The sequence below is a fragment of the Lichenostomus cassidix genome, unplaced genomic scaffold (assembly GCF_008360975.1).
Source record: "Lichenostomus cassidix isolate B80296 unplaced genomic scaffold, HeHo_3.0 HiC_scaffold_43, whole genome shotgun sequence".
Lineage (NCBI taxonomy): Eukaryota > Metazoa > Chordata > Aves > Passeriformes > Meliphagidae > Lichenostomus > Lichenostomus cassidix.
In genome coordinates this window covers 897,436-915,885 of record NW_028147635.1, presented here as the reverse complement: position 1 = coordinate 915,885, position 18,450 = coordinate 897,436, and the positions used below count along the sequence as shown (strand labels likewise).

Below are 18,450 nucleotides of genomic sequence, written 5' to 3'. Positions count from 1 at the left end.
GCAGGGCTGGGACACTGTGACACTGAAAGGGGCAATGGGGAGAGGGGGAAGCCCCGAGTGCCTGGCGTGGGGGGAGCCTGCAGAGGGGGACCCTGGGAGCCCTTGGAGCCAAAGCACAATCAGGGAAGAAGGGACCCCTGGGAGCACTGAAACCCCACAGCATCCCTAATCAGGACCCAGGAGAAGGGGATCCCCAGGACCCATGGGAGCCCCAGCAGCTTTGAGAATGGGAAACCCCAGAACCCCAAAGAGAGGAGACTGGAAAGGGGGAACTCCTGGGAGGCTTTTTCTGAACTCATTCTTATTTTAGGAGGATTTTATAGACACAAAACACCCGGTGACTTCTAGAGATAGACTTGGGCAGGAGGAACCCCCAACCCAAGGCACTCACACCTTTTTTTTACCCAAACGAGGATTAGCCAATTTCCAAAACTTGGCCAGATGGAGGAGGGGGCTGTGAGGAAAAGGAAGATGCCCCAGGACAGCCAGGCAGGTGAGGAGGAAGTCACTGCCCCTTTCCTGCTCTCTTCTCCTCCGTCTCCCAGCTCAGCATCACCCCTGGCTGCAGGACAACCCTGCTGCTGACTCTGTCCTGGTAGGGATGGACTGAGGGGATCTCCTTCCCCTTCCCTCTGGCATGAGGGCAAATCCCAAATCCTCTCCTTGTCCTTCCTTCCCCAGACAATGAGCTGAGGAGAGAGACCAGGGAGGACAAGTCCTTACGGCAGAACCTCATGGAAGAGGCTATTTTGAGCAGCTCCATGACCCAGGAATCCAACCGGGAGGAAAAGCCCCAGAGATGCTGCAGAAGGAGGGGCTGCAAACCCCGCCCAGGGTGCTCTGAAGAGCAAAGACCCACCCTGTGCCAGGAAGTTGGCAAAAGCTTCAGCCGGAGTTTGGAGCTAGAGATTCCTGGGAAGTTTCATGAGACCAAGAAGCCCTACGAGTGTGGGGAATGTGGGAAGAGCTTCAGAAGGATCACCCAGCTTATGGACCACCATCGGATCCACACAGGGGAGAGACCCTATGAATGTGGGGAATGTGGGAAGAGCTTCAGCCGGAGCTCCACCCTGAACCATCACAAGAGGATCCATACCGGGGAGAGGCCCTATGAGTGCTCCAAGTGTGGGAAGAGGTTTCAGACCAGCTCAGATCTCCTCAAGCACCAGCAGATTCACACAGACGAAAGGCCCTTCCGCTGCCCTGAGTGCAGGAAAGGCTTCAAGCACAACTCCACCCTCATCAGGCACCGGCGCATCCACAGTGGGGAGAGGCCTTACAAGTGTCCCGAGTGTGGGAAGAGCTTCTCCAGGAGCTCTCACTTGACCAAACACCAACAGAGGCACCAGTAAGGGAAGCCCTGCGAGTGCCCCGAGTGGGGGAAGAGCTTCATGCACTGCTCCGTATTCATCCCCCATCGGAGGACCCTCATTGGGAAGAGCCCTGGTGACCCACACTGCCAGTGACCCAGTGTTGTGGTTTGATCCTGGCCAAATGCCAGGCACCTACAAAATCTGCTTTCTCTTCTCTCCCCTGCTGCAGCTGTGCAGAGGGGAGGGAAAAAAAACCCTAACACACACACACACACACACACATGGCTCATGAGTCGAGATAATGAACCGGGCAGGATGCACTGAAAGGTAAAACAGGCTGAGAACTTAAAGTTCCAAAGTGATCTATTGGTAACCTAACCCTGAACAGAGTCAGAGGAGGCAAATGAGAACTAAAAATAAGCTCTTAAGACACTGTTTCTCTGCTCACCCCCCTCCCTCTTTCCCACTAATAGCACAGCGGGTTGTGGCAGGCAGGGTATGGGTTTTTTTGGTCATGGGTCCCTCCCACTGGAGACAGTCCTCTGCAAACTTCTTTGCCGTGGGTCCAATCTGTTGAGCAGCAGCTGCTGGAATCTGCTGCCCCATGAGTTCTTGTCCACAGGGTTCAGACCTCTGAGCCCAGGCCAGGCTGTTTCCATCCATTTGTGGTGCTGAGAGGGAGTTTGGCAGGCTCTGTGAGAGAGGTTTGGGGTCCTGGCTGAGCTCTGTGGCTTGGAGAGAATTTGAGTGGGTGTAGGGGGAGACGAGAAAGGGATTTGGTGGCTCTTGGGCCCATTGATATTGCAGGGAGTGGTTTGGGAGCATCCTAGGAGGAGCTGTTGGGTGGTTTGAGGAGCCTGGGAGCGTGCTGTGGGGCTGGGAGGGGGTTTTTGAGTGGTCATGACAAACCCAGACTCCCAAAGCTGCCACCATACCCCACCCCCCAAGGTGCTGCTGGGGTTTGGGGGCTCCATGTTGGGGTTCATCGTCCTGACACTGCAGGAGAAGGTGAAGGGTGTCCCCAGGGATTGTGTGTACCCCAGAGCATGTGTGTCCCACCATCCCAGTGTCACCCCCTTTTCCCTCCCCACAGGGCTCCTGACCCAGCTCCTGCTGCCCCCAGGAGGGAATTTGGGGAGGGGGCAGAGGGGGTGCACAGCCCCCGCCGGGGGATGACCCTGAGCCAGTGCCCTTTGTTTAGCACCAACCTGGGCTTGGGGCTGCAGGAGGAAGAGGCTGATGGGAAGCAGATCCTGCAGGTGGGAAAGTGCTTGGGGTCAGATCAGCAGTGTTGGACTTCTGTGGGGGAACTGTGAGGGTGGGCAGGGTGGAGTAACCTCCCAGTGACCTCACCCAGTCCCCTGTTGCATCACAGAGCCACCCTGTGATGTCACAGGCAACTCTATGATGTCACACCTCCCTGTAATTTCATACACCTGCCCTGTGATGTAACAGCCACCCTGTGATGTCACACACACCCCCTTTGATGTCACAACCCACTCTGTTGTCACTACCCATTCTGTGATGTCATAGCCCCATCTGCAGTGTCACAGCCCACTCTGTGATGTCCCACAGGCAGCTCTGTGATATCACAGCCCACTCTACCATGTCCCATCACCATCCTGTGATGTCACACCTCTCTGTGATGTCACACAGCCTCCTCTGTGTCACAGCCTGCTCTGTGATGTCACACATTCACTCTATGATGTCACAGCTGCTCAATGTCCTCACACAACCCATTCTGTGATGTCACACAGCACCTTTCTGACATCACAGCTGCTCTGTGGTTCTATGACACAGCCACAGAGATGTTACCAACAATTCAGTAAAATAAAAACCTCCTTAACCCAAATGCAGCATTAAGCAGCAGCATTCTTTATTCTGCCAGATGCACAGGGAAGAGCTCCTCCCAAAGCTGTGCATGCTGAGCACAGGAAAGTTCCTGTTTATAGCCTGTACTTTACATACATATTCAGTGATTGTCCCAGAATAAACTTACATATGATAATCTTTCCCCCAAATCATTACCATTTTTCCCCCCACCCTTTGCACATCTGTTCTTCTGTCCTGGGGCTCTCTTTGGTGGTCCCTGGTGGTTGGTGACCCCAAAGTCCTACCTGACCACCTGGTGAGCTGGTAGAAGTTGGCACACCTGGGCTGATTGCTTCCTACACAATAAGCATGGTGTGGTTCCAGGGGCCAGGGGGTTCTGGAGAATAAGCATTGTATGAACCCAGCAGGTGCAAATGATCCTTCATCTGGCAACATTCCCCCTCTTTGAGGCTTGGGAAGCTTCTCTTGCCTTCAAGCCTTCATAAGCCTCACTCTGCTCTTTTACTCACATCCCGTGAGTTCCTCAGTTGCATTCACAGTTGTGTTCTTCACACAGCTTAAAGCAAGTGTCATAATCACAATTATTACTGTGATCCCAATTATACTTTACAAAAGTAAGGCCAACCAAGCAGTCAGAGAAAATCCAAGTCCTTTAAATATTTTATTTAACCAGTTACTTTCTAATCCTCCCCTTAATTCCCTGCTGGATGCAGCAACCAATTTTATCCTCTCTACCTGATCATCCAATTCAGCATCACATTTGGAATGTGCACACAACAAGTGTGTTGTTTCAATTCAAGTATCCTCATACTCCATGTAACAGCAAAAGATCTAATGACAGTTTGTTCTGTAAGGTCATTTTAGTTGTGGCTTTCAACTGTTCATTTATTTCAGTAAACCCCAACTGAGTTGCATTCAGTAAAGTTCCCATTTGCACTCCAAGGGTGTGTGTTTGGTCTGTTCCTAAAGGCAGATCTCTGAGGAGTAATGATGGATTCTAAAATCCATCCCACTGCAGTTCCCATGCTGGGATGTTTCCAAGTTTCATCCCCTTTAACCTTTCCCCACAGCTGGGTTCCCAGGGGTGACTCCTTCCACAAGGGACATAACCTTAAAACCCCAAGTGTCCATTGTGCTCTTGATTCCCCCAAGGGCAAATGTGTGCCCCAAATTCCATCACTTCCCACCCACCCTAAGTGAACTAATGATTTCACCATGTCCTGCTGACAGTCTGTGTCTCGGCAAGCTGAACTGTTTGTTAGGTGAGACCTAACAGGTGTCATTAAGAAAGGCAGAATAATTTCTACAGACACATCCCACCCTCAGAGCCTGGGCCACAGCCATGAGCCACTGTACCTCAGGATTCCAAACAGTTCAAGTGTCTATCCAAATGCAATTCCACTTTTCCTTTGCCCTGGGATCCTTTGGCCTTGGCCTTATTAAATCAGGGTATTTTATACCCACCTGTAAGGGGTCCTCTGGGAGGCCTGGGCTCCCTTCCCAGTCCAGACACCACTGAACTGGCTGGATATATTCCCACTGTCCTGTCTGAGGGCTGTTCCATACTTCTGAAATTTGACATCCCCAAGGGGTATCAGTGCAATCTGTCAGCCAATAGATATTTCCTGAGGTGATTTCCAGGTCCAGTTTTGAGATATTACAATTCTCAACAGTATCGTTCTGATCTGTAAGAATTCCTTTGGAAGGAATATTCTCCTGCCATCCCTTTCCATTTGCCCTGGGTGCTATTTCCTTCCCACACGTGTTCCCAGATTTTTGTCAAAGTGCTGACTAAAGCTCCCCACGGAATTGGATTTTCTGCAGAGAAAATGTGTTGGCAAACAAGCTGTTATAGGGGTTACATTCTGTAATCTGCAAAAATCTTGCACTAACTTTAAGATCACATTCCCCTCCCCAGAGGTTAACAACATAATTTCTATTGTTATTATAAATATGCAATTAGTCATCATCTTCATCTAGATCCAATAAACAGTATCCCCTTAGAAAATCATATTTGATACCTAAACCAGTAGTATATATATATATAACCTGCAGGGTCCAGGGTATCAGTCAGTTTTCTCTCTGCTGTATTTAATGTGTGGTTGCTGGTTTTACCTGCGTGTGATGAACCCAGGGTTCAATTCCTTCCACCCTGAGGGCAGTGTAGGTTACCAGGAGAACTTGGAAAGCTCCTTTGCACTCTTCCTTCAAGGGTTCAGAGCTCCAACTCTTTACATACACAAAATCCCCAGACTGGAATGGATCAACAGGGACATCCACAGCAACTGGTCCCAACAGGGTTATAAACCACCTTTCCTAAAGAAACCAGGTATAGATTTAAATCTGTTTCTCCCTTTGGATGGATTTCTCCAGGAACTGATGGTGTTTGGTACAGCTGCCCCAACAGCAATTCACTGTTTTTGTCCCTGGCTGAATTCTGACTCACAGAAGAGCCAGAGGAAGGGTCTGTGGCTGTTTTGAAGAGGTTTCCTGGCACATTTTCCTAATTTGTTGTTTCAAATTCTGATTTATCCTTTCCACTTTCCCACTCACCTGTGGTCATCAAGGGCTGTGTCAGTCCCTTTTTATACCCAGGCTTTTGCTCAGCTGTTGCACCACATCTGCTATAAAATGGAGGCTTCTCCCTGAAGACAAACCAAGTTGCCACCAAATCTTGGTATGATTGATTAAGCATAATTTTTACCACTTCCCTGGATTTATTGGTGCGACAGGGAAAGACCTCTGGCCATCCAGAAAATTTGTTCACCAATACCAAAAGACACTGATTCCAAATTTGTCTGGGTAATTTGGAGAAATCGATTTCCAGTAACTTCCAGGTGAATTTCCCTGTTTAACTGTACCAGGAGGTGGCCTTTTCCTGTTTATGGGATTGTTTTTAAATAAATTGAACAATTCACTGTTACCGATTTTGCAATTTCATTCTATCCCACACCAAGCAGAGAATTTCAGAGATTAGATATCCTGGACTCAGTCCCCCAGTGGGTTTTGTTGTGGGTTTTTTCCTTTATTTCCCTCATTACAAAAGGTAATTCATCCATCCCTCTTCATTCTTAGTGGTTTTTAACATATTTGGTAAACATTGATTTTTACAGGGTTCCACTCCCCTCCCACTCGGTTAGGGGGGTCTCACCCCACCTTTTAGCACCCCTTCTCCCATCTACCAGCCCCATCCCCCTGATCCTCCCCCAGCTCACCCCAGAGCTCCTCACCTGTGGCCAGGGGACTCCCAGCGCCACCAGTGCCACCAGTAGGGCCCCAGCTGCCCCCACACGCTCTTGCCGTGCCCAGCGCCGGTTTTGCAGGTGCCCAGAGCCCCAAAGCAGCCCAAAGCGCTCTGCCCTGGGGGGTCCCCAAAGCGGCCCCGCCCCGCGCGGCACTGGCAGCACCAGTCCGGAGCTGTCCACCCTGGGGCCATCCCGTGCTCAGCAGAGCATCCTGTGCTCTGTCAGCACTCTCTGCTCCTTCGGCAAGGATTTGGGATTTCTGCCAGGCACAGACACTGAACCTCACCCCAAACTGCCCCGGTGCCATTGCTGTCCCCTCGGCGCTGGGCAGCTGCTGTCCCAGGGGAAGCAGGGACACAAAGGAAGCCAAGTGCAGCCCAGCTGCCCGCGCTGATCCAGACGAGCCCCAGGGACAAGGTCCTGCAGAGCCACACGGAGCCCTCGGCTCCTGGCTGGGAACGGCTTGTGTTGTGGCTGCCCCAGCGGCCAGAGCGAGTCCTGGAGCTCCCCCAGCTCCTGCAGCAGGACCCAGGTTCCACCTGCTCTGCCAGGCCCTGGCCAGGGGCCAGCAGATCCACTGGCTCCATGCAAAGGGGGAGGACAAGAAGAATGCTTTGGATGCAGCCCCCAAGGACCTCGAGCAAGTCGTTCAGGAACATCCAGACCTTGAGCTGATGTTTGCAAAGCTGCAGCTGGCAGAGTTCTGTGGCACAGGAGACTCAGCACAGGAAGAGGAGACCTACAAGGAGCTGCAGGAGAAACACCCTGAGCCTTAAAGGCTGCTGCACTCTAAATCTCTGCTGGACAAAGTTCTTCCTCTCCAGGAAGGGATCCCGAGATGAGGCTAAAGCAAAGTTTGTGGCTGGTGACAAATTTCCAATTGCAGAGAAAGCAGAGGAGGGACTGCAGGTGGAGGCTGGGAGCCTGGGAAGGAGGAAGGGGTGGGGAAGGTGTTTTGTTAGGGTTTGTTTTAATTCTCCTCATACTGTGATTTGCTTAGAAATCAATTCCATTAATTTCCCTAGCTTGTGTCTGTTGTGCCCCTAACAGTGACCAGTGAGTGACCTCTCCCTGCCCTTATCCCAGCCCACGAGCCTTTCCTCCTGGGTTCTGTGTCCTGCACCTGTGAGGACAGTGACAAAATGGCTTTGGTGGCACCAGGCACCCGGCCAGGGCCAGCTCAGCCCAATAATCCCAGCAATTCATTCCCTCCAGGAAAGGTTCTTGAAAAGAGCAAACAGGACTGTGGAGAAGATTCCTGGAAAACTGAAACAGCTTTCAAGAAGTGAAAAGAAAAGGTAAAGAAACAATTCAAGATGTTTTCCTCTATTTATTTCTATGCTCCCCTTTTCCATGTTGCACTACTTCTCCATGCCATTAATTGCAAATGGATCTCACCTCAAAGATCTATGACTTAGCATGTTTTAGACTCTCTGAAATACCATGAGTTACACAGTTTGTCTTTCCCCGTTCTGCTTGGAAAGCAATGCTGGAGACACAAGTGCAGTGCTTGGTCAGGTATGAATTCTAGAGACAGGGAATGTGCTCTGCTACTGTTTGACCCTCAGCAGGGACAATGCACAGAGCAGCCAAGGGGATTGCTGTGCCACTGTGCAGCAGTCAAGCCTCTGGATGTGGGCTGAACACGGCAAAGTTCCCGTGTTTGGACAGACTCAGGGGCTGCCCCCGGGGGCGCGCGGGGCTCGGCCGTGGGGCGCGCGGGGGCGAGCGGGGAACGGACAAACGGCCACTCGGACAAACGGCCACTCGGACAAACGGTCACTCGGACAAACGGCCACTCGGAAAAACGGCCACTCGGACAAACGGCCACTCGGACTAACGGCCACTCGGACTAACGGCCACTCGGACTAACTGCCCCAGAGCTTCAGTTGCAGCAGCGGCGGCAGCGGCAGCGGCGGCAGCGGCGGCAGCGGCGGCAGCAGCGACTGAAGAGTTTTGAGGACCCTCTCCTTCCCTTTATCCTGCTCCTCCTCTCCCTCTCCCCCTGTCCCACAGCCTCTCCCAGTGTCCCTTTCCCTGTGTCCCCTCCTTTCTCGCCCTCCCTCTCCCCCTTCCAGCCCGGGCCATGCCCCAGGCTCGCCCCCGGCCCCGGCCGGGGCTGCCCCCTCCCCGCCCCTGGGCGTCCCGCCGCGCTCTCGCCTCTGCCCGGCTCTGCCGGGCCTGGCTGTGGCGCTGCTGGGCGGGCATCAGTGGCTGGGTCTGGGGCGGCATCGCCACCCTTTGGCTTCGTCTGTCCCGAGCCTGGCCCCGGCCCCGACGCAGGGTCCAGTGCCGACCCCGACCGCGGCCCCGGCCTCGACCCTGGCCCCAGCTTCGGCCCCAGCCCCGACCCTGGCCCCAGCTTCGGCCCCGGCCCCGACCCCAGCTCCGGCCCCGTTACCGGCTCCTCCCGGGGCCCGAGGAGGACACACACGGCGCGGCCGCTCCTGCCGCCCGCGCTGCGCCTTCCCCGGCCCGAGCTCCGCCGCTCGGCAGTCCGGCCGCCGGCCCCGAGCCGCCCGTGCCCCGTTCAGAGGGGCATGCCCGGCCCGGGGTGGTGCAGAGGCGGTCGGGGGCCGTGTGTGGCCCCGGGCCGAGCGGTGACGGCCGCGTGTCGCCCGCAGGGAAGGCGCAGGAGGCCCTGCAGGAGCGGTACCGGCTGGGTGCGCTGCTGGGCACAGGCGGGTTCGGCAGAGTCTACGCGGGGACGCGGCTAGCGGACGGCGCCCCGGTGAGTGGCGGGGCTGGCGGCGGGCGGAGGAGGAGGAGGAGGAGGAGGAGGAGGAGGGTGGAGCTCGGCAGGGCGGGCGGCGAGCTGAGCCCGCTGCTGTCTCTTGCTCGCAGGTGGCCATCAAATGTGTCTCGAGGGATCGCATCCATCATTGGGGCGAGTTGGTGAGTGAGCGGGGCCAGCGGCAGAACCCGAGCTGTGCCGGGCGGGGATAAGCCGGGGCCCGGCAGGGTGGGAGCTGCCAGGACGCCTCGAGGGAGGTAGAGCGGGCGTGGGGTGAGCGGGGGGCGCAGAGCATCCCGGGCTGGGTGAGGGGTCCCAGAGCCCTGGCATGGCCTCAGCCCCACTGATGGCATCGTGTTCCTCCCGCAGCCCGATGGCACCCGTGCGCCCCTGGAGATCGTGCTGCTGCACAAGGTGTCCACTGGCTGTGCTGGTGTCATCCAGCTCCTGGAGTGGGTTGAGCTCCCCAGCGACTACCTGTTGGTGCTGGAGCGTCCGGAGCGCTGTCAGGACCTCTGGGATTTCCTGGCGGAGCGGAGGTTCCTGCCGGAGGAGGAGGCACGGGGGATGTTCCGGCAGGTGCTGGAGGCCGTGCGGCACTGCACCAGCTGCGGGGTGCTGCACAGGGACATCAAGCCCGAGAACATCCTGCTCGACCTGGCCACCATGCAGCTGAAACTCATTGACTTTGGCTGTGGCACCTTCCTCCAAGACACAGCCTACACCCAATTTGCAGGTGAGCTTTCCCAGGGGATGCTCCTGGGCATCTCATGGTCCAGCCTGGGTGTAGCACCAGGGCTTCTCCTGTAGCTGCCAGGCATGGGATTAACTCTTCAGGCAAGTTACTTTTGGGTGGGGGTCGAAGGGGGGCAGCTTGCAGCCCTGTTGACCACCTTCACCACCCACTCTGCCCTTGGCTGGGCTGGGGCTGAGGCAGTCAGTCTGACAAAACCCCAATGAGTGTAGCAGTGAGGGGTGTCAGACCCCATGCCCCAGACAGTTTGGTAGGCAGGTGAGGAAGGTCTTGGACTGCTCCACTCCCCTTGTTTGCCTTGGCTTGTAATTGTTTTTTGGGGGCAATGCAGAGAGGGATGAGAGTGGTTTTTCCCACCTCTGGGAATGGTTTTATTTTGCGTGTCGTGGTTGGATCTCCCCAGGGCTTCTGCTGCCTCATTCCAACACCAGTGGCTTCTTTTCCAACCCCAAGTTTGTACACGAGTCACAGGTGCTGGCGAGAGGGCAGCAGGTCACCCTGTGTGCCACTGGTGCAGCCCCTGCATGCCCAGGGATGTGGGGTGAGGCTCTGGGAGCAGCAGCATCCCCTGATGAACTCCATCTGTATTCCACAGGAACCCTGTCCTACAGCCCACCAGAGTGGATCCACCTCAAATGCTACAACGGTGGGGCAGCAACGATCTGGACCCTGGGCCTCCTGCTGTACCACCTGGTTGTCGGGAAGCACCCATTCAGGAGGGGCCAGGAGATCATCTGGGGGCGGATCTTGTTCCCACGACGGCTCTCTCAAGGTGGATCCTCATCTCTGTGGCACAGGGGGAATACCAGTGCTGGGAGAGAGCAGCAGGCTCATGAGCATCCTGCTCTGGCAGCTGCTGAGGAGGTGGCACATGTCCTGCTCTCCTGCTCTCCTCCAAAACAGAGAATCCCTGGGGAAGTTTAGGCACAGTTCTAGCACACCCAGCATGGCCTGGGCACGGGAACTGGGAGGGAAAAGTGGACAGGAGCCTTCTCCAACTGACTGGCAGTTTCTGGTTTCTCTCCTCAGAGTGCCAAGATCTTATAAAGAGATGTTTGTCCATGCAACCCTTGGACAGACCATCACTGGAGGACCTCTTCAACAATCCTTGGATGCAAGATGTTCGTCTGCCCTAGAAGATGGGAGAGATGCACATACACAGTTTGGTCCAGGGGCCTGGCAGGTAACAGCTCCACATCTTTTGGCAATCAGAAGTAAAGCAAACCAGATGTTTTTTGAGCTGCCTGTAGCTCTGAGCAGGGATCATCAGAAGGGAACTCATAGCTCTTGTGCTGGAGCTGAGCTGGAGATCTGCTCTGGCAAGCACTGGCGGCCACCATCCACCCTGGTTTTGCTTGTCCTGGTTCATTGTTGTCTGGGGCCCTGGGCAGAACACTGACAGCCTGGTGTGGCCCCCAGGGAAGGAACAGGAGCCCCTGGAGATGCTGCAGCAGGTGGAGCTTCAGTTGGAGACACCAAGGAGGACTTCAAGGATTGACAACCTCTTCCTTGACCTGGTCACCAGCAAGCTGAAGATGATCAGCTTTGACTGCGGAACTTTCTTCAAAGACACACTCCACACCTGATTTACAGGTGAGTTCAAAGCCAGGGGGATGCTCCCACATCTGTGCATTGCACAGCCTGGCTGAGCCCCAAAAGTTTTCCCCTTTGGCTGGGGTGGATGCAACAACTTCTTCAGTCATCTGCCAAGCTGCTCTTTGGCTCTGGGCAGCTGCTGAGGAGGTGGATCTGCCATGGCTGGCTGGAGGCTGGGCACATGTCCTGCCCTCCTGCTCTCCTCCCACAGGCGGCAATGATGGGGAGGTTTGGGCACAGCTCTGAGCTCAGCCAGCATGGCCTGGGCACTGTGGGCAGTTGGGACAAGGGGGACAGGAGCCTTCAGCTGATGGGCAGTTTCTGGTTTCTCTCCTTCCAGCAGGGCTCTGCGGATGCTGAGGCTGCTCTGGGCTCTGCCAGGGCTCTGCTGGGGCTCAGCCCTGGGCACGGCTGGGCCTGCTCTGCCCTCCCATTGCTCTGACAGCTCTGCATCAGACGAGCCTGTTCTGAGCACACCGACGGAGCTTTCTGCTTGTGCAGGTGAGTGAGACTCTCCTGCAGGCCCAGAGATTGCAGTGAGGGATACACATCCAATTGGCAAGAACCCCAACACTCCACAGTCCCAGCTGAATGCCTGTATGTCCACAGGATGTTTTGTCTGTCCCACTCTTCATTCCTTTTGGGTTGGAATTGTGCAATTGCACTTTCTTCCTCCTCTAGAAGTGCCACGAGTGAGCCAAACCTGGCCAGTGGGTTGTGTTCCTAAGGCAGTGCAGTCTGGAGTTGATGGATGAAGAATTGCCCTTCTCCACTTCCAAACCAGAGCAAAAAGCTGTAAGTGGGACTTTGCATCTTTAAGAAACCTCTGGCAATTTCAAAGGGAATGCACAGCTTGTTCACAGGGTGAGAAGGAAGGGCATCTTGCTAATGAGATGGGGATCAGCAGAATCTGGATTCCCAGTCCTGCTCGGAGCTGGCAGGGCACAATTGATTTCCTATTGCTTCAACCACAATTTAAAATAACTTAATATTGGAAACAAACCCCAAAATCTATTAAAAAAAGCTGCTGAGTATCAGTAAGATAGATCCATGCTGTTGGCACATTGACAAAGTAAATAACTGACTTCTCTTTTACAAAAGATCAGTTACCTCTTAGTCCAAATTTACAGAAGATTTTACACTACACACCTGAGTTTTGATTTTAACTTTCGTATTTCATCTAGGGTTTTTTTCTTTTCTTTTCTCTTTTTTTTTTCCTTAAACCAGAAAACATGTCCTAACAAAGAAATGTCCTTTGCTCCTGGTTCTCTTGTGAAGCAGCTCCCTTCCCTCTGGCCCCGGGGCTTGGGGCACTGTCAGCACCTGCTGCTTCAGCCACTGCTTCTGCTGGCATTGAGAGCAACAGCCAAACTGTGGCTGATCCCAGGGGAGCAGCAGCAGGGCCTGGAGCTGATCCCTGAGTCTGGGGCAGGGCTGGACAAATGACCCCGCAGCAGCAGCAGCAGCAGCAGCAGCAGCAGCAGGAGCAAACGGAGCTGACTTTGAGCACAACCCCTGCCACTCTTGCCTCCTGTTTGCAGTGGTGTCACAGCAGCCTGAGGCACCTGGGGGCCCTCAGTGCCAGCAGGGACTTTAGATGGCAGGCCCTGGGCTCCTGGTGCAAGAACGGAGCTGGGCACTCCCTGTCCATATGGAGCTTGCAGATGGAAAAGGCTGCTGTGCCCAGGCAGCTCCAAGGGCAGAGAAATGAGGCTCTCGAGCACTTGATCTGGGCCAGTTGCACAGTCCTGGGCAGCAGCCAGCGAGCAGAGGGGGAACAGAGGGCACAGCAAGAGGGACAAAAGCAGTCAAGAGCAGGGACTGGAGAGAGCCAGACCTGGCAGAAGGAACAGCTGCTTCCTTGCACTCCTGAAGAAAGCTCTTGGCTGTTTCAGAGCACTGAAAGGCCTGAAGGGCAGAGAGGAGGCAACACCAAACAATGCTCCTGTTTTCACACCCTCCCCTCTCAGTGTCCCAGAAGGAACTGGATGAGCTGTATTCTTCTCTCATAGTCATCTTGTTCATCATGAGCAGCTTAGCACCAGGAGCTAGAGGGCCTGAAGCCTTAGGCCTCAAGAGCTGACCAAGAGGGAACTTTCTGAGCAAAATGATGCTGCTAACTTGTACCAGGCTGAATGGAGCAGATGAAATCCTGGAATTCTAGACACTTTTCTGTTGGAAAAGACCTCTGCGCTTATCAAGCCCAACCGTTCACCCAGCACTGTCAGCCCAGCACTAAACCACATCCATGAAGTGCCAAGGCCTGAACAAGAGGCCTGACTGAGGCCTGAACAACAGGCCTGAGCCAAAGTGACCTCTTGATGAACCTTCCAACAAAATGTTATCTTTGTATCCTCTCATTAACAAAATATGCATGATCATTAGCATTGTGGTAGATGTATTCACTCACTAGTGAATCATGTATTGATTTTTCTGTATTTAGAAGCTAAACAAGGCCATGAAATCCAACATCTGGCCTGGTTTGGGGCTGTATGGTCAAAGTCAACTCCCTTGGTTCTTCCTTGACCTGGCCAGGCTTTGGGAGAATCCAAGAGGAGAATGAATCCAGATGTTCCTGCACTGGAAGTGCTGTCAGTTTGTTTGTTCAGCACTCTCCAAGCTGGGCTCTCTCCCAGCGAGGCTGGAAGCCTCACCTGTGGGTGGACACAGCTGCAGGAATTCCCAGTGTCCAGAGTGGCTCTGCAGTCCTTGGCTGTGACAGCTTCCCCAGCTGATGTGTGGGGCTGGGTGATGGTAAAGTCTGAGGGTCACTGGTGATGGATCTTTCTAAATCCCTTCAGGCAATCTTTGGTTGGAATGATTGGGTGCATTGCTGAGCTTCTCCTGTTGTGATTCTTTGCTGCTCTGAACTATAGGAAATTGCAATGATTCCTTCAGTTGGTGTCTGTGTCTTTGGTGCTGGCCCTGCCCACTGGCAAAACAAAATTGGCATAGTCTGTCCAGATCACAGCAAAATGTCACTTTTTAAATATAAATGTAAGGAATTGGTCCCATCCAAGATTGCTGGTTGGGAAAACCTTCCCTATAGTTGGCTGGCTCTGGAGTGGGCTGAGATCAGAGCACTGTGTGAGCAATGGGGAAGTTGGTTAAAAGCAGCTGATCTGCTGGATGTATTAAAATGCATCCAAAATTGCATATGGAAAAAGGAAAAGAACTTGTGGGTTTGGGAAGATGGGGATAAATTTTGTTAACAGTATATTGGAAAAAGCACCAACAGAAGGAACAATTGTGTTTGGAATGCTCCCACATGGAGCAACAGAAGTTTTTAATCTTGAGCTCAGATTTCTTTGTGCAAGTGAAATAATATAATAATATAATTAATAAATATATGTATCATAAAAATTATTTGTAAAAATATAATTAAAATATCTATGTATGCATATATATAGATACAAACTAAATAATAATGTGAAATAATGCTGACAATATTAATTTGTTACCTTTTGCTGCTCAGGAATGTAACACTAAATACCCTACAGAAAATGTTTGGCCAGGACCTGAACATCAGTGGGAAAATTGGCGAGTTTGTGTATAAGGAATAAAGGAGGATGGGATGAAATTGGCTATTTTTATAGGGTTTGCTGATACTGTGATATGGAATGATTTGTCTGTTACTGTGAGAAATAAAGTGATTAAGGCTGCTGGGTTTTTCATATACCAATCTATCCAAAAGCTGTAGGATTTGTGGAACGGATGGAGGGTTTGTTAAAAGAGCAGATGAAAAAATGAGGAGATGGGAACCTGTCCTGGTGGAGAACCCCTTACAGGTCCACTCCAGAAGCTGCATGGCTGGACCTTTATGCATTAGATTTAATGAGGATAAATCAGAAGCAAATGAGATTTATCAATAACAAAACAGAAATTCAGATTCCTCCAGGATACTTTGGTTTGATAACTGCTCACTGCAGCTTGGCCTTCCAAAGTGTTCATGTCATGGGAGGAGAAATCAATACAAATAATGAAGAAGAAATTAAATTCTGGTTAACAACAGTGAACAAGATTTGATTATGCAACCCCATGACAGGATAGGACAATTACTGATAATACAGTTTTAAAAACAATTGTGAAAAAAAGGAGATCCACCTCAAATCTGTACTGCTTGTGGAGATAAAGGGTTTGGATCCAGCAGTCGTAATAATGGAGCCAAGGTGTGGATTCAGAGGCCAAATGGCCTCCTGAGCCAGCTGAAGGAACAGCTCTGGGGAAAGACAACACAGTTTTAATCCTGAAACCTGGGCAGGAGCAATGGGAATATGTCCCTGCAGCCAAGTGTTCTATGGGAGAACAAGTAGATGTTATAGGATGTTGTTTGACAGATCCTGCCAGACCAAATCTCCCTGTTTGCCCCAACGTTCCCTTTGGAAAATGCTCTGATCCACAGGGCTCCATGTGAAGGCTGATGTGACCCTGAGTGCCTTCCACAGGAATTCCAGCCAGGAGCCTGGAGCACCTCAAGGACTGGGACCTGGCAGCTCTCCAGCCAAAGGGGAAAGGACCTCACCAAGCCTTGTTACCCACAGACACCACGGTGAAGCTGAACAGCAAAGGACCTTGGGGCATTATTGTGGAATTAAAAAGGAGCCAGCTCCATGGACAATGGAATTGTTGTTCCTGACCTGAATGAGATTGAGGAAAAAGAATGAATAACCTTGTCACTGAAGTACTGCTTATGGCTGTAAGTTGTATCTTGATAGTCAACCAGAATCTTTGTTTACCAGAAACACCTCTGGAGTTTCACCAAGGGATTAGTCATGAAAATACTTATGAAAATATAAAGGTCAAAGTAGCCAAAGTATTCAGTGTAACTAATTGCTGGGTCTGTTCTCAACTAATGTTGGGAGGAACAGGATTCCCTTGGAGGGCCCACGCTACAGGGTGGCAGAACTCTGTCGATGGACTCTGACTTGTAACAGAGACAATGAAGGGATAATTAAAAAAAACTGTACTGTGGAAAAAAGGAATACATTTATCAATTTTAGAGGATTCACTAGGATTTGCCTTCAGGAGAAACCTACCTTGTTATAGCTAGAGGCGACAATGTGAAAGGATTTCTGTGCTTGAACATCACTCACAATGTCAGTAGAGCTTGGGGTGCTGGAGCTGCTCAGGGTCAGTGTTACACCACTCTCAGCTGCAGTGCCACCCTTTTGGCTACTTTGGCAACCACAGGGAAGAGTTAGGGTCAAGGGAACATTTTCCACCCAAAGAGTGCCTTTGATTTCAGAAAGCCAAAGATTCTGGTTCACCCTGTGTCCCATGTGCACTGCCTTGTCCTATGGAGTTTATGTTAATGAGCTAAACTGATTATGAGAAGAAGTAGAAAATTGTAATGTTAAAATACTGAATAGCTCATCCTATGAGCTCCAACAAACACCAGTGGGGCTCTACAGAACTCCATGGCCTTGGATTATCTGCTTTCTGTCCAGGGAGGAACTTGTGCTATTCTAGGACAGGAATGATGCACTTGTGTCAGTGATGGGTTTGAGTTCAACAGTCAGGAATCACCTTGATAGGAAGAGCAGTAGAAGAGTGGCAGAAAGAAGAAAATTCTCCCTGGTGGGATTGGCTTCATGGCTGTCAAATTGGAGGCTGCTGTGAAATGCATTTGTGGCAGTGACTGTAATCATTGCAGTGTGTGCACTTGGTGTGTTATGAGTCCATGTTAGAGTTGTTGTGACACTTTGTGCTAAAAAATGGAGCACTGAGACTTGTCTGAAAAGAGACACAGTCTCAGTAAAAAGGGGGATTTGATAAATAACATAGAGAATAGGAACTATTTAGGCATGTTTTAAAAGGAATGCAAAGTATAGATCTGAGTAATGAACTTGAACAGGACTTAATTGAAAACAAGTGGTGATGCCTTTATGCCTAATACCTAAATCTATTCTAAAGAGTATTATTGAAAGAATTCTGATGAAGGTTGTAGTTCATCTGTCAGTCAAAGGACCCATTGAAGGACTAAGGCCTGAACAGTCCTTTACTGAGGCCTGAGCAATACTGACCTCTTGACGAACCTTCCAGTCAATGGTTATATTTGTATCTGCTCATTAATGAAACATTATTACCAAAATGATCTATGTATCTGTGCATTGGTGAAACATGTATTTACCTTTTTGTATTTAGAAGCCAGACAAAGCCCCATCTGTCTTTGTTGGGGCTGCACTATGAAAGAAATCTCCCTTGGTTCCTCCTTGAGCCCTGGCCAGGCTTTGGGAGAATCCAAGAGGAGAATGAATCCAGAAGTTCCTGCACTGGAAGTGCTGTCAGTTTGTTTGTTCAGCACTCTCCAAGCTGGGCTCTCTCCCAGCGAGGTTGGAAGCCTCACCTGTGGCTGGACACAGCTGCAGGAATTCCCAGTGTCCAGAGTGGCTCTGCAGTCCTTGGCTGTGACAGCTTCCCCAGCTGATGTGTGGGGCTGGGTGATGGTAAAGTCTGAAGGTAACTGGTGATGGATCTTTCTAAATCCCTTCAGGCAATCTTTGGTAGTGCTGACTGGGTGCTTTGTCCATCTTATCCTTTTATGATTCTTTGCTAATGAATCTGTGCATTGCTGAGCTTCTCCTTTTGTAATTCTTTGCAGTTTTGTGTTATAATAAATTACACTGTTCCCTCAGTTGGTGTCTCTGTTGTTGGTACTGACACTGCCCACCAGCAAAACAGACACTGAGGGCCCCATAGAACCAAAGGGGCATTGTGACACTGCAGAGCCTCGTGTAACCCAGGGGACCATGGTGACATTGTGGGGCTTAAAGGAGCCAAGGTGCCATTGTGACACTGTGGGGCCCCATGAAGATAAGGAGACCATTGTGACATTGCAAGGCCTCATGGAACCAAGGGGCCATTGTGACATCATGGGGCTCTAACCAGCCAAGGGACACTGTGACACTGTGGAGAACCATGGAACGAAGGAGAGCATTGTGACATTTTGGGGCTTCGTGCAACCAAGGGTCCACT

At 51.7% G+C, this 18,450-nt stretch overlaps 1 protein-coding gene, 1 long non-coding RNA gene and 1 pseudogene across 5 annotated transcripts in view; 2 read left to right on the top strand and 1 right to left on the bottom strand.

Moving 5' to 3' along the window:
• LOC146421070 (uncharacterized) overlaps positions 1–18,450 on the top strand; it is a 391,077-nt gene that overhangs the window by 50,395 nt on the left and 322,232 nt on the right. The gene's annotated exons all lie outside the window — the stretch shown is intronic.
• Positions 1,828–5,390, bottom strand: LOC146421084 (uncharacterized). The gene is made up of 3 exons (XR_014848789.1): positions 5,262–5,390; positions 2,522–2,566; positions 1,828–1,984 (listed from the first exon to the last, which is right to left on the bottom strand). It is a non-coding gene; the product is annotated as an uncharacterized LOC146421084 (long non-coding RNA).
• On the top strand, positions 8,380–11,066 carry LOC146421083 (serine/threonine-protein kinase pim-1-like; annotated as a pseudogene).